The sequence below is a fragment of the Oncorhynchus gorbuscha genome, unplaced genomic scaffold (assembly GCF_021184085.1).
Source record: "Oncorhynchus gorbuscha isolate QuinsamMale2020 ecotype Even-year unplaced genomic scaffold, OgorEven_v1.0 Un_scaffold_7830, whole genome shotgun sequence".
Classification (NCBI taxonomy): domain Eukaryota; kingdom Metazoa; phylum Chordata; class Actinopteri; order Salmoniformes; family Salmonidae; genus Oncorhynchus; species Oncorhynchus gorbuscha.
Window position 1 is genome coordinate 2,280 of NW_025751136.1, and position 14,082 is coordinate 16,361.

A 14,082-nucleotide genomic window follows, 5' to 3' on the forward strand; every position below is an offset into this window, starting at 1 on the left:
GTAGAGACAAATAGCACTGAGAGGGGACAAACGCAGTCCCTATGATAAAGGAAGAGATAGAGTGTAGTGGTCTTAGACTCCAACGAAAGCTATGGATCAATCGCTCAAACTAAGAGGATATTTATCAATTAATTAAAGGGAGTTTACCTTCCCAGCTAAGATGAATACATTGAGTTTATATATTTAGTGGGACATATGGCTGGCTTACTCTTGTGATAGTAGTTATTAGTCTAATTCATGTACACCTTCTGGGTTCTCAGTAATTGGCCTGTGGATGGCTGGCGAGCTCTATCATGGTGTTCTACTCTTTGGGTCCAACTCTTCCACCACAGACTACACCAACCTCACTGATACTGGGGGGCACAACGAGAGCACCTCAGCCCTGCTCCGGAGCACCGCCTTCAAAGTGTTTGTGCTCTACATCCTCAACCTCAGCTGTGTGGCATTGGACCGGTATGTGGCAGTGTGCGACCTGCTTCACTACCAAACCTGCATGTCTCCCAGACGGGTCACCATGCTCCTCCTGCTCTCCTGGCTGCTCCCCTCCTCATCTCCTCCTTCTGCATCTCCATCAGCATGTACTATCTGACGCCCCCAACTGGGCACATGGGCACCCAGCAGGAAAGCCAGACCTGTGTGGCCCAGATCTACACCCCCTATGCTGTGGCTGACTCTATGGTGTGTTTCTTCATTCCTGTTGTGTTCATGCTGTTTGCCTATGGGAGGATCTTTATGGTGGCTCAGAGGCAGGCCAGATGGAATCATGCCATGGAGAACCATCCCGGGCAGCTCCACACGGAGCAGAACCCTACCAGAGAAGACCCAGCACGAGCCATGCCAGACCCAGCCAGATCAGATCCAGTCCGGGCTAGGTTGGGGGGCTTCTCCATCAGAAAGGAGAACAAGGCTGCAAGGGACCCTGGGTTTGATCATGAGGGTGTTCCTAATGTGCTGGCACCCCTACTTCAGTATCAACAGTATCAACATAGCCTTCACTCTGTGGGGAGACAGGATCAGCCCCATAGTCCTGGAGGCCTCTATGTGGCCTATAAACAGCCCCCTATACCCCATACCCCATACTATACGCCTCCAATAAACAGCCCCCTATACCCCATACTATACGCCTCCAATAAACAGCCCCCTATACCCCATTCTATACACCTCCAATAAACAGCCCCCTATACCCCATACTATACACCACCTATAAACAGCCCCCTGTATCCCATACTATACGCCTCCAATAAACAGCCCCCTATACCCCATACTATACACCTCCTATAAACAGCCCCCTATACCCCATACTATACACCTCCTATAAACAGCCCCCTATACCCCATACTATACACCTCCTATAAACAGCCCCTATACCTCATACTATACGCCTCCAATAAACAGCCCCCTATACCCCATACTATACACCTCCTATAAACAGCCGCCTATACCCCATACTATACACCTCCTATAAACAGCCCCCTGTATCCCATACTATACGCCTCCAATAAACAGCCCCCTGTATCCCATACTATACACCTTCTATAAACAGCCCCCTATACCCCATACTATACACCTCCTATGAACAGCGCCCTATACCTCATACTATACGCCTCCAATAAACAGCCCCCTATACCCCATACTATACGCCTCCAATAAACAGCCCCCTATACCCCATACTATACACCTCCTATAAACAGCCCCCTATACCCCATACTATACACCTCCTATAAACAGCGCCCTATACCCCATACTATACGCCTCCAATAAACAGCCCCCTATACCCCATACTATACACCTCCAATAAACAGCCCCCTATACCCCATACTATACGCCTCCAATAAACAGCCCCCTATACCCCATACTATACACCTCCAATAAACAGCGCCCTATACCTCATACTATACGCCTCCAATAAACAGCCCCCTATACCCCATACTATACACCTCCAATAAACAGCCCCCTATACCCCATACTATACACCTCCTATAAACAGCCCCCTATACCCCATACTATACGCCTCCAATAAACAGCCCCCTATACCCCATACTATACACCTGCAATAAACAGCGCCCTATACCTCATACTATACGCCTCCAATAAACAGCCCCCTATACCCCATACTATACGCCTCCAATAAACAGCCCCCTATACCCCATTCTATACACCTCCAAAAAACAGCCCCCTATACCCCATACTATACACCTCCAATAAACAGCGCCCTATACCCTATACTATACACCTCCAATAAACAGCGCCCTATACCCCACACTATACACCTCCAATAAACAGCGCCCTATACCCCATACTATACACCTCCAATGAACAGCCCCCTATACCCCATACTATACACCTCCAATAAACAGCCCCCTATACCCCATACTATTGTCAGGGCCCGGTTACGAACCCGGGTCTCCGGAGTGAGAAGCAGTCACTAAACCAACTGAGCCACGAATAGTCAGCAGAACCCAGAAGATGAGGCAGACACAGCAGTACTTGAGACGGTGTATTTAATGAAGTAAAAAGTGAAGTAAAGTAAAAAGCCTCAAAAGACACTTAAAAACAAACAAACAAGAACAAAAAACAGAATTCCACAAGAGAGTCCACCGTGATCAAAAAGAGTTCACAGAGTACTAGGGCTGGGTGCTAACATACAAACACAGAGCAAAGAACTGAGTAAAACAAAGGGTTTAAATACAATCAGGGGAAACGAGGCACAGGTGCAAATAATAATGGGGATCAAGGGGAAATAAAAGGTCAAAAGGCACAATGGGGGCATCTAGTGACCAAAAACCGGAACAACCCTGGCCAAATCCTGACAGAATCCCCCCCCCCCCCCCCCCCTAGGAACGGCTCCTGACGTTCTTACCAGCTCTCTCAGGGTGGAGAGCCCTGAGCTGACGAATGAGGTCAGGGTCCAGTATGTCTTTGGCAGGAACCCAGGAGCGCTCCTCGGGACCGTAGCCTTCCCAGTCCACCAGATACTGCCAGGACCGCTGCACCCGGCGGGAATCCAGTATCCGATGGACGGTATAAGCCGGCTGGCCTCCAATGACATGAGGCGGAGGGGGGAGGTCTGTCTGCCGGGACAAGGGGAGAAAAAACAACAGGTTTTAATAAGGAAATGTGAAACGTGGGATTAATCTTAAGGGATCTGGGTAAGTGTAGGCGATAAGAAACAGGGTTCACTCTCCTGGCAACCTTAAAGGGACCGGTGTATTTTTGGGACAGCTTGCGAGACTCCACCTGTAGTGGTAAGTCTCTTGTGGAGAGCCAGACTCTCTGGCCGGGGCGCAGGGTAGGCCCGGGACGGCGACGTCTGTTGGCTTGTTGTTGGTACCTCTGTGAGGAACGCATAAGATTAAGACGGGTCTTCCTCCACATAAGCCGACAGCGTTTGACGAACTTCAAGGCTGAAGGCACTCTGAGTTCTGCCTCCTGGTCCGGGAACAATGGAGGGGCATAGCCAAACTGACACTCGTGCGGGGACATACCAGTGGAGGAGGAGCGCACGGTGTTGTGCGCGTATTCGGCCCAAACAATGAAGGACAACCATGTGGACAGGTTGTTACGAGTCATACATCGGAGGGTGGTTTCCAGCTCTTGATTCATCCTCTCTGTTTGGCCGTTGGACTCCGGATGGTACCCTGAAGATAGACTGGCAGAAGCCCCCATGAGTTGGCAGAAGGCCTTCCAAAACCTAGAGGCGAACTGGGGACCTCTGTCAGAAACCATATCTTGAGGAATGCCGAAGACTCGGAACACATGATTAATTGCCAACTCAGCAGTTTCCTTTGGCAGAAGGTAACTTAGTCAGAGGACGAACCTGGCCGCCTTTGAAAACCTGTCGATTATGACTAGGATAGTAGGTTGCCATGGGATGGAGCCAGGCCAGTAATAAAGTCCAACGAGATATGGGACCAGGGTCTGTGGGGAACAGGTAAAGGGTGAAGGAGTCCTTGCGGGCGGAGGTGAGAAGATTTGCCTGGCAGCACACGGGGCAAGCATTGACGAAAGTGGCAACGTTCTCTTATGGTAGGCCACCAGAACTTACGCTGGATGAACTCCAAGGTGCGACCTACGCCCGGGTGACAGGTGAGGCGAGAGGAGTGCCCCCACAAAGGGGACCTGAGTCCTCACTGCCTTGGGGACAAACAACCGATTGGCAGGACTCTCCTTTGGTCCGGTTCAATAGCTTGAGCTCGTCTCCACGGTATCCTCAACTTGCACCAGATCGGAGCCACGATCTTGGCAGCAGGAAGGGGACAGGCATGTCCGTGTCATCTCTGAATTGCAGGAGCGTAGGACTCGGGACAGGGCATCCGGTTTTGAGATTCTTCGACCCGGGCCGATAGGTGAGATAAGAGTTCAACCGCTTCGCCCTGCTGGATATACCCAGATTTTTTGTGGTCCGTAAGCACTTGAAATGGGTGAGAAGCCCCTCGAGCCAGTGTCTCCATTCCTTCAATGCCATCTTAACCGCTAGGAGTTCACGATCCCCACATCGTAGTTCCTCTCAGCCGGGGTAAGCCGGTGTGAGAAGAAAGCGCACGGATGATGCTTCTTGTCTTCACCCTCTGAGACAGGACAGCTCCAACACCAACTCTCTGAGGCGTCTACCTCCACCACAAACGGTTCATCCGTAGTCGGTAGTATCAGGATTGAGCTGAGAGGACGCGCTGCTTGAGTCCTTGGAAGGCCGTCTCAGCTTCTCTTCCCCACAAAAACCTTGCATTGCCAGGATCTACCGGAGCCTACTACCTGCCTGAGCTTCATCTCAGTACTGGACTTCCTCTCAGTACTGGGCTTTCCCTCAGTCCCGAGCTTCCCTTCACCCCGGGCTGCCCCTCAGTCCCAGGCTGCCCCTCAGTCCCGAACTGCCCCTCAGTCCCGAGCTGCCCCTCAGTCCCGAGCTGCCCCTCAGTCCCGAGCTTCCCCTCAGTCCCGAGCTGCCCCTCAGTCCTGAGCTGCCCCCTCAGTTCAGTGGGGTTCTGGGTGAGGGCTAGGGCCATGGTCGGGCGGCAAGGGTGGATTATCCCAGGACGCGAAGGGGAGGAACTATGACATTAATGGAGTGGGGTCCACGCCCCGAGCCGGAACCGCCACCATGGACAGACGCCCACCCGGACCCTCCCTATGGTTGTGAGGTGCGTCCGGAGTCCGCACCTTAGTGGGGGGTTCTGTCACGCCTTGGTCATTGTATTTTGTGTTTTCGTTATATATTTGTTCAGGCCAGGTGTGACATGGGTTTATTGTGTTGTCGTATTGGGATTTTTGTAGGCATTGGGATTGTGGTTGATTAGGGTGTGTCTAGTTTATGCTTGGCTGCCTGAGGCGGTTCTCAATCAGAGTCAGGTGATTCTTGTTGTCTCTGATAGGGAACCGTATTTGTGTACCTGGGTTTCACTGTGTATTTCGTGGGTGATTGTTCCTATCTCTGTGTAGTTGTTCACCAGACAGGCTGTATTAGGTTTCACGTTCCGTTTGTTGTTTTTGTATTTTATTAAGCTATTTCATGTATCGTCATTTGTTTCATTAAAGACATGAGTAACCACCCACGCTGCATTTCGGTCCGACTCTCTTTCGACAAACGAAGAACGAGTTACATAGGCCAAGATTATCTTTATTATCAATACTGACTCGGGAGCCGACCACTGAAAAGGAGGGACCAGATTCATATGATTAAATACATGGCTATGGAGAGACTATCTATCCACCATAGAAAGGGTGTTACGTCAGCAATACTATTGCAATGTGCAGTGCATCTTATTAGAAACATCTGTCTATCATTCTGCACAAACTTGTTCTGTATGACTCAATCACATCCGTTATGACATTTCTTAAAGCAACAGCAACCCAATAGTGAATAGCATAGGTGAAATCCACTTTCCTGAACACTTGAGTGCTGATTGTTTCTGCGTGCAGCAACGTTATTTTGTTGCATTGGCAATAGAACGACAAGTTGCCTTGACTGGCATGTGCTCTACAAACTTCCTATTGGAGTCTTTGTGCTGCTGTCAGTGAGGCCTGTGTGTGGAAGGAGGGGATGAGGCAGTTTTGTCAGTGAGTCACTGAACATTGCATGATAAAAGAAAGAATTATTTCAAAAGAAGGAGAATACCACACCTCTCTAGATTCTCTGCTGTCTCTGGACAGTTCTTCACCACCATGGCATTCTCTGGGACGTATGAGCTTGAAAGTCAAGAGAATTACGATGAGTTTCTGGAGGCAATTGGTAAGTCAAACTCTAAAAGATGTATTTATTTGTTGAACGTGTTTGAGTCAAACTAAAAGTTTTTAATTAGATGTGTATCTCATTAACCTCAATCTTTCCCCCATTAATGTATCCCTAGCTATGCACTACCATAGCTCTACCCTAACCACAACCTAATTCTAATTCTAACCATAACCCATATCTTACCCCTACCCATACCCTAACCCCAACCTTAACATATAACCCTTACTGTACCCTCTGTACTTTTCCTCAGAGGTTTTCCAATGCCAAGACTGACTTCAAAGTGATAACAGAAGTGCTTCAGGAGGGACGATTTTACCTGGTCACAGATTATTCCCAACTGGACCTTGACTAACAAGTTCACCATTGGAAAGAGTGTGAGCTAGAGAGCATACTCGCACCAGTTCATGGTGAGTGAACAGTGAATGAATAAATGAATGAGTGTGCTCTTTCAACTCGTGGGATAGTATTCAAGGAGATACAGCGTATGTACTGTACTTTCCATCCTGAATGTGGTCACGTGGTGAACTCTTTTGTCCCTCTTAGACCACAGTCACCATGGAAGGAGGCAAGATGGTATTCCGTTCCCCCAGTATCATTTCACTGCGGAGATCAGTGGGGACAAGCTGATCATGGTAGGAGAAGAGACTGAGGCAGAAGAGAAAGAAAGAAAGAGGGAGAGTGATTGAGTTATTGAGTGATTAAAGTTAAGAGACTTGTTAGTGGTGATTAAAGTTAAGAGACTTGTTGAGTGATTAAAGTTAAGAGACTTGTTAGTGGTGATAAAAGTTAAGAGACTTGTTGGTAGTGATTAAAGTTAAGAGACTTGTTAGTGAGTGATTAAAGTTAAGAGACTTGTTGGTGAGGTGATTAAAGTTAAGAGACTTGTTAGTGAGTGATTAAAGTTAAGAAGACTTGTTAGTGAGTGATTAAAGTAAGTAAGTCTTGTTAGTGAGTGATTAAAGTAAGGAGTCTTGTTAACACTTATATGAACATACTGTATAACAGAATTGATATTTTAATTCCACTACTCTGTAAACCCCTCTCCGTGTTCTTGTCTCCTTTCTCTGTTATACAGCTCTGTACAACCGCTGGGGAGAAGGAGTGTGACCTGAAAAGAGAATCAACAAAGGATCTGATATCAAAAATGTAACGTGTTGAGGCAGAGCTCTTCTGTGTGTGCTGTTACTGGAAACTTTGTCCCCACTACCTCGTAAACTACCCGTATGTTACTGTTTCACCTCCACAAACATCTGGATGACTCATACCAGCTGCATCACCCTTCCAGTACATTTTCCAGCAACGGTCCCCTGTCCATCTTTAATATAAAAGATGTACCAAACAATCTATGCAACTTCCTGGTATTCGATGTTTGAAGTGTGTCAATGGAATCCATGAACTACCTTCATGTGAATAAAGTAATGTCTTTTTCTTTGTACCAGCTGATCATGTAAAATAAAGTCAAATGAACACGCAAAGAACACCAGACTCATTGCCAAGGCAGCTTTCTTTGTTATAGACTCATCCTGAGCTTCGCTGTTGCAGTAGAGTAGCAGTTGCAGTCTGCCTCCCACTGCTTATTAGGAAACAGTGCAGATGTTTTCCAAGCTCAGCAAGGCTTAGTGAATAGACAGGGCAGCTTTTGGGCCCTCTTGGGGTTTTCTCTTCAATGTATGTGGAGCTGTTCACTCCGCAGGCGTGGAGATCTGGGGGCCAGACAGGAGGCGATTTACGCCATCTCTCATTACATTTGAGGAATCATAACATAACTCCTGCTTTCCTCAACCATGTTCTTGGATAACCCGTGTAAAGCGATAGAGGAGTTATATCATTATAAGTCTATTTTCTATATCTGGTTTAGATTTTGTTGAAGGATTTTTATCAATAATGACTAAATAATGTATACATTCAACGTGGAATTATAACTAATGTTCATTAACAGAACTCTATGCTGTCTGAAGAATAAATGTTTATACATAGACCAGAGGAAGTGTTAACAGACAACTTGTGACCACAGTGAAACTAACAACAGGAGAAATGTCTGGTCCCCATCCGGGAGGGAAAAATATCATACAATAGGTGCGTAACATGTGGTAACATTCGATGTGGTAACATTCGATACTGTGAACCATCAGATCCTCCTCTCCACCCTCTCCAGTTAGGCATCTCCGGCGCGTATTACCTTAGTTCGTCCTACCTGACAGGTCGCTCCTACCAGGTGGCGTAGCGAAGATCTGTCTCCTCACCACGCTCTCACCACTGGTGTCCCCAGGGCTCTGTTCTGAGCCCTCTCCTATTCTAGCTATACACCAAGTCACTTGGCTCTGTCATAACCTCACATAGTCTCTCCTATCATTGCTATGCAGACGACACACAATTAATCTTCTCCTTCCCCCTTCTGACCAGGTGGCGAATCACATCTCTGCATGTCTGGCAGACATATCAGTGTGGATGACGGATCACCACCTCCAAGCTGAACCTCAGCAAACGGAGCTGCTCTTCCTCCCGGGAAGGACTGCCCATTCCATGATCTCGCCATCACGGTTGACAACTCCATTGTGTCCTCCTCCGAGAGCGCCAAGAACCTTGGCGTGATCCTGGACAACACCCTGTCATTCTCAACCAACATCAAAGCGGTGGCCCGTTCCTGTAAGGTTCATGCTCTACAACATCCGCAGAGTACGACCCTGCTCACACAGGAAGCGCGCAGGTCCTAATCCAGGCACTTGTCATCTCCGTCTGAATTACTGCAACTCGCTGTTGGCTGGGCTCCCTGCCTGTGCCATTAAACCCTTCAACCCATCCAGAACGCCGCAGCCCTGCCTGGTGTTCAACCTTCCCAGTTCTCTCACGTCACCCGCTCCTCCCGTTCTTCCACTGGCTTCCAGTTGAAGTGATCCGCTACAAGACCATGGTGCACACCACGGAGCTGTGAGGGGAACGGCACCTCAGTACCTCCAGGCTCTGATCAGGCCCTACACTCCAAACAAGGGCACTGCGTTCATCCACCTCTGGCCTGCTCGCCTCCCTACCACTGAGGAAGTACAGCTCCGCTCAGCCCAGTCAAAACTGTTCGCTGCTCTGGCCCCCCAATGGTGGAACAAACTCCCCTCACGACTCCGGACAGTGGAGTCAATCACCACCTTCCGGAGACACCTGAAACCCCACCTCTTTAAGGAATACCTAGATAGGATAAGTAATCCTCTCACCCCCCTTTTAAGATTTAGATGCACTATTGTAAAGTGACTGTTCCACTGGATGTCATAAGGTGAATGCACTAATTTGTAAGTCGCTTCTGATAAGAGCCGCCTGCTAAAATGACTTAAATGTAAATGTAAATGTAAATAAGATAAACAATGTGTGTGTGTTGAATTGCATTGAAAAGTAGCTAAGTCATTGTCCAAGAGGAAGAAAGACAATGTCAAGAGGAGGGACATATTAAAAGCTATGAAACTGTATGTGATATATAAGCCCAACACATGTGATTATGGCAGAGCTCGGAAATAATCACTGACGGATTACTTTTTAAGGCTGGTCTCTGTCCATTTTATGCAAATAAGGATCTTACAAATGGCAGAAACGGACAGAGTGTTTTACTTGAATTGATTAATGAACATATAGGACATTGGGGCTCTATAACAGGCCGGTATACACCCCGGGTGAGCAGGAACGGTGACTAGATCCAAAACCAACATTGCTTTTCCCAGTCGGCGACAAGGTCAGTAGCCTCAATTTTCGATTTTCAGGGGAATGATTTAAGTTATCTTTGGTTTGATGTTATAAAAAGGTTTTGAATTTATCAACAATAGGAGCGTTACTACTCCAAACAGATTCTATGGGTTTTGTATGACCAATATACATGGATGTATTGATAAAAAAGGATGTTAGGTCCGAAATGACCTGAGGTAAGGCGTACCACAAATAAAATAGAGCTTAATAGATATTGGCGCCTTGAAGGCCAACAGGTTTATTAGGCGGGGATATTAAATAGGTGCTGTGAGGAGTAGGCGGAGTAATTGACCGTCTATGTTAATTCAATAGTCAGGACTGAAGTAATATCGAAACGGTGGAGAGGGAAACCTAATATAGAGGAGTGAGATGCGAGATATTGGTGTACTTTAAAAGTCCTATGACACAACATGAAATAGAGAGGTTAACTAGGGATTTACGTCCCTGGGTGATAGCTTATAGTTGTACGTGTTAGACCTAATGTCCGATCGATAGTCAACTCTATAGACAAAGTTTCCGGTACCTAATCTAGAGGATTGGGATAAAAGCCAAATCTATAGACATAAGGTTACCAAAAGGAGAAACACATATATAAATCCATACACATAGAAGTAGTGGAGTTTTCCCCAAAAATACACATAGAAGTACTGGAGTTTTCCCCAAAAATACACATAGAAGTACTGGAGTTTTCCCCAAAATACACATAGAAGTACTGAGTTTTCCCAAAATACACATAGAAGTACTGGAGTTTTCCCCAAAATACACATAGATGAGTTTTCCCAAAATACATAGATGGTAAACATTAAAGAGACACACACACATAGTCAGACAGAAGAGCAACCGTAATACTAGGTAAACGTAAACCGCACACACTTAGGTCATGATAAATACCATAGCTACTAAGAACGGCAAGAATTTATCAAACATGGGTAGTAGATCCTCAAAGGAGGTCCCGAATTAACGGGAGATGAGCGATATATGGAGCAGAGAGATAAACGGAACATTGATTTCGTCCAAAATGGAGAAAGAAGTATGCTCGGATGTTGAAAAGCTGGAATTGCTAATAAAACAGATACATAAGGAATGTGGTATGTTAGGAAGCAGAATAAACAGGGGTTGAACATACAGAGTCTGGCTGAAGCCAGGAAAAGAGCAGAGGGAGAAAAGAAGAAGGAAGCTGTAAGTAGCAAGCTGGAGGAGGAAAGGACAGGGCTAGCTGTCCTAGGAAAGTCAGGAAAGATTTAACTAAACTAAGACGAGAGTAAACAAGCGACAGGAAGAAAGGAGAAGAGGACAGTGAATATCCCCCACTTCTTTACAGAACCCACGGGCTGGGGAAGGAGGACAGGGATTTAGAAACCTTCTTGAGAATGTGGATAGAGGTAAAGAAAGGGAAAAGTGGAGAAAATGGATAGAGACCGTCAAAAAGAAAGGTGAACATACATGCTTCAACTGGAAACAAACCGGGTCATTTTGCTAGAGATTGTGAGGCACCGTGTAAAACACTGCACTAAGTAGGCCATTACCACCGAGACTGTAAAAAGAGGAACAGGTTGATCAAGGAGGCCTTAAGGGGAAGGGACCTAAGAGAGAAGGGAGAAAATGGACAGGATCAGACGATAGAAAAATGTTTCAATTGCAATGAGACAGGACATTTTGCCCGGAGTGTATTGTCCCTGTAAACATTGCAATAGAAAGGACAAAATCACAGAGATTGCAAACAGGATAGAACCCGAGGGCAGAAAGTGCTACAACGGCGATAAAACAGGACACATGGCAGAGGATTGTAAGGTCCCACCAAGGAACAGTAGACAGAGACAGAAAAGGGAACATAGGCGAAAGAAAAAGAGAGAGATATAGTAGCAGCAGGAAGGCAAGTGTAAAGAGAGAGATATAGTAGCAACAGGAAGGCAAGTGTAAATAGAGAGATATAGTAGCAGCAGGAAGGCAAGTGTAAAGAGAGAGATATAGTAGCAGCAGGAAGGCAAGTGTAAAGAGAGAGATATAGTAGCAGCAGGAAGGCAAGTGTAAAGAGAGAGATATAGTAGCAGCAGGAAGGCAAGTGTAAAGAGAGAGATATAGTTGCAGCAGGAAGGCAAATGTAAAGAGAGATATAGTAGCAGCAGGAAGCCAAGTGTAAAGAGAGATATAGTAGCAGCAGGAAGGCAAGTGTAAAGAGAGAAATATAGTAGCAACAGGAAGCCAAGTGTAACGAGAGAGATATAGTAGCAGCAGGAAGGCAAGTGTAAAGAGAGAGATATAGTAGCAGCAGGAAGGCAAGTGTAAAGAGAGATATAGTAGCAGCAGGAAGGCAAGTGTAAAGAGAGAGATATAGTAGCAGCAGGAAGGCAAGTGTAAAGAGAGATATATAGTAGCAGCAGGAAGGCAAGTGTAAAGAGAGAGATATAGTAGCAGCAGGAAGGCAAGTGTAAAGAGAGAGATATAGTAGCAGCAGGAAGCCAAGTGTAAAGAGAGAGATATAGTAGCAGCAGGAAGGCAAGTGTAAAGAGAGAGATATAGTAGCAGCAGGAAGGCAAGTGTAAAGAGAGAGATATAGTAGCAGCAGGAAGGCAAGTGTAAAGAGAGAGATATAGTAGCAGCAGGAAGGCAAGTGTAAAGAGAGAGATATAGTAGCAGCAGGAAGCCAAGTGTAAAGAGAGAGATATAGTAGCAGCAGGAAGGCAAGTGTAAAGAGAGAGATATAGTAGCAGCAGGAAGGCAAGTGTAAAGAGAGAGATATAGTAGCAGCAGGAAGCCAAGTGTAAAGAGAGAAACAGAGACAACGAGAGCGAGAGCAAAGAGTGAGTGAGTTACATGGAATTTTTTAAGTTTAATTTTCTGAAGTTACATGAAATCTTTTGATAAGGGAATGTTGTTTAATGCAGTAAGAAACACTTATTTGAAGGGGTGGTATGACTTATGACCTGTATCATAACTTTCCTTTGTGGTCTGATCAGCTTCATTGGAAAACCATTTGTATGGAGAATCTAAGGTCATTTGTATTACTGATATTGAGGTAATTTAATACAACAAGGCTGTGAAATTGATACTATAGTGTCATTATATTTTATTTGATGAATGTGGTGAGAAACTTAGCTAGGATTCGTTTTAATTATGGAAGACTCATGTTAAGTATTTAGGACATATTTTAAGCCAACAGGGCGGGAAAAAACAATGAAGATAGAAACATTTTATAAGCGTTACAATTAATTATGTAAAGAAAAATGTTGCAGTTCTTAGGGATGGTAAATTACTGTAGATAATGGATCCCACACTACGCAACATATATTAAATTATTGATGAGACTGATTAACCCATGTTATTGTTAGATTCAAATACAGTAGACTCCCGAAGGAGAGAATTCATTGGTACAGAAAACATATGCTATGTTAAGGAATACCTAGGATAGGATAAGTATACCTCTCACCCCCCCCCCTTTAAGATTTAGATGCACTATTGTAAAGTGACTGTTCCACTCGATGTCATAAGGTGAATGCACCAATTTGTAAGTCGCTCTGGATAAGAGCGTCTGCTAAATGACTTAAATGTAAATGTTAGCAATCGTTTTGGCTTTGTTTAATTATTAGAATACTTTTTATTTAAATAGTAGAAAGTTGACAGAGATATATGGCATCTGGGGTGATCCAGGATCTTTGAGAGTATCGAAATAATTAAGTTTAACACGGTCGTCCTCCTCTTCTCCTGAAGAGGAGAGGCGAGATGGATCGGAGGACCAAAATGCGGCCCCGTTGGGAGGGGCCATACCAAGTTCTCCTGGTGATTGCCTTCGCTGTGAGAATAGACGGGAAGCAGCCCCGTTGGGAGGGGCCATACCAAGTTCTCCTGGTGACTGCCTTCGCTGTGAGAATAGACGGGAAGCAGCCCCGTTGGGAGGGGCCATACCAAGTTCTCCTGGTGACTGCCTTCGCTGTGAGAATAGACGGGAAGCAGCCCCGTTGGGAGGGGCCGTACCAAGTTCTCCTGGTGACTGCCTTCGCTGTGAGAATAGATGGGAAGCAGCCCCGTTGGGAGGGGTCATACCAAGTTCTCCTGGTGACTGCCTTCGCTGTGAGAATAGACGGGAAGCAGCCCCGTTGGGAGGGGTCATACCAAGTTCTCCTGGTGAC

At 46.0% G+C, this 14,082-nt stretch overlaps 1 pseudogene; it reads left to right on the forward strand.

Annotated features, from left to right (window-relative positions):
• The first annotated feature begins 6,159 nt into the window (after positions 1–6,159).
• Positions 6,160–7,379, forward strand: LOC124029828 (annotated as a pseudogene).
• Positions 7,380–14,082: the final 6,703 nt, after the last annotated feature.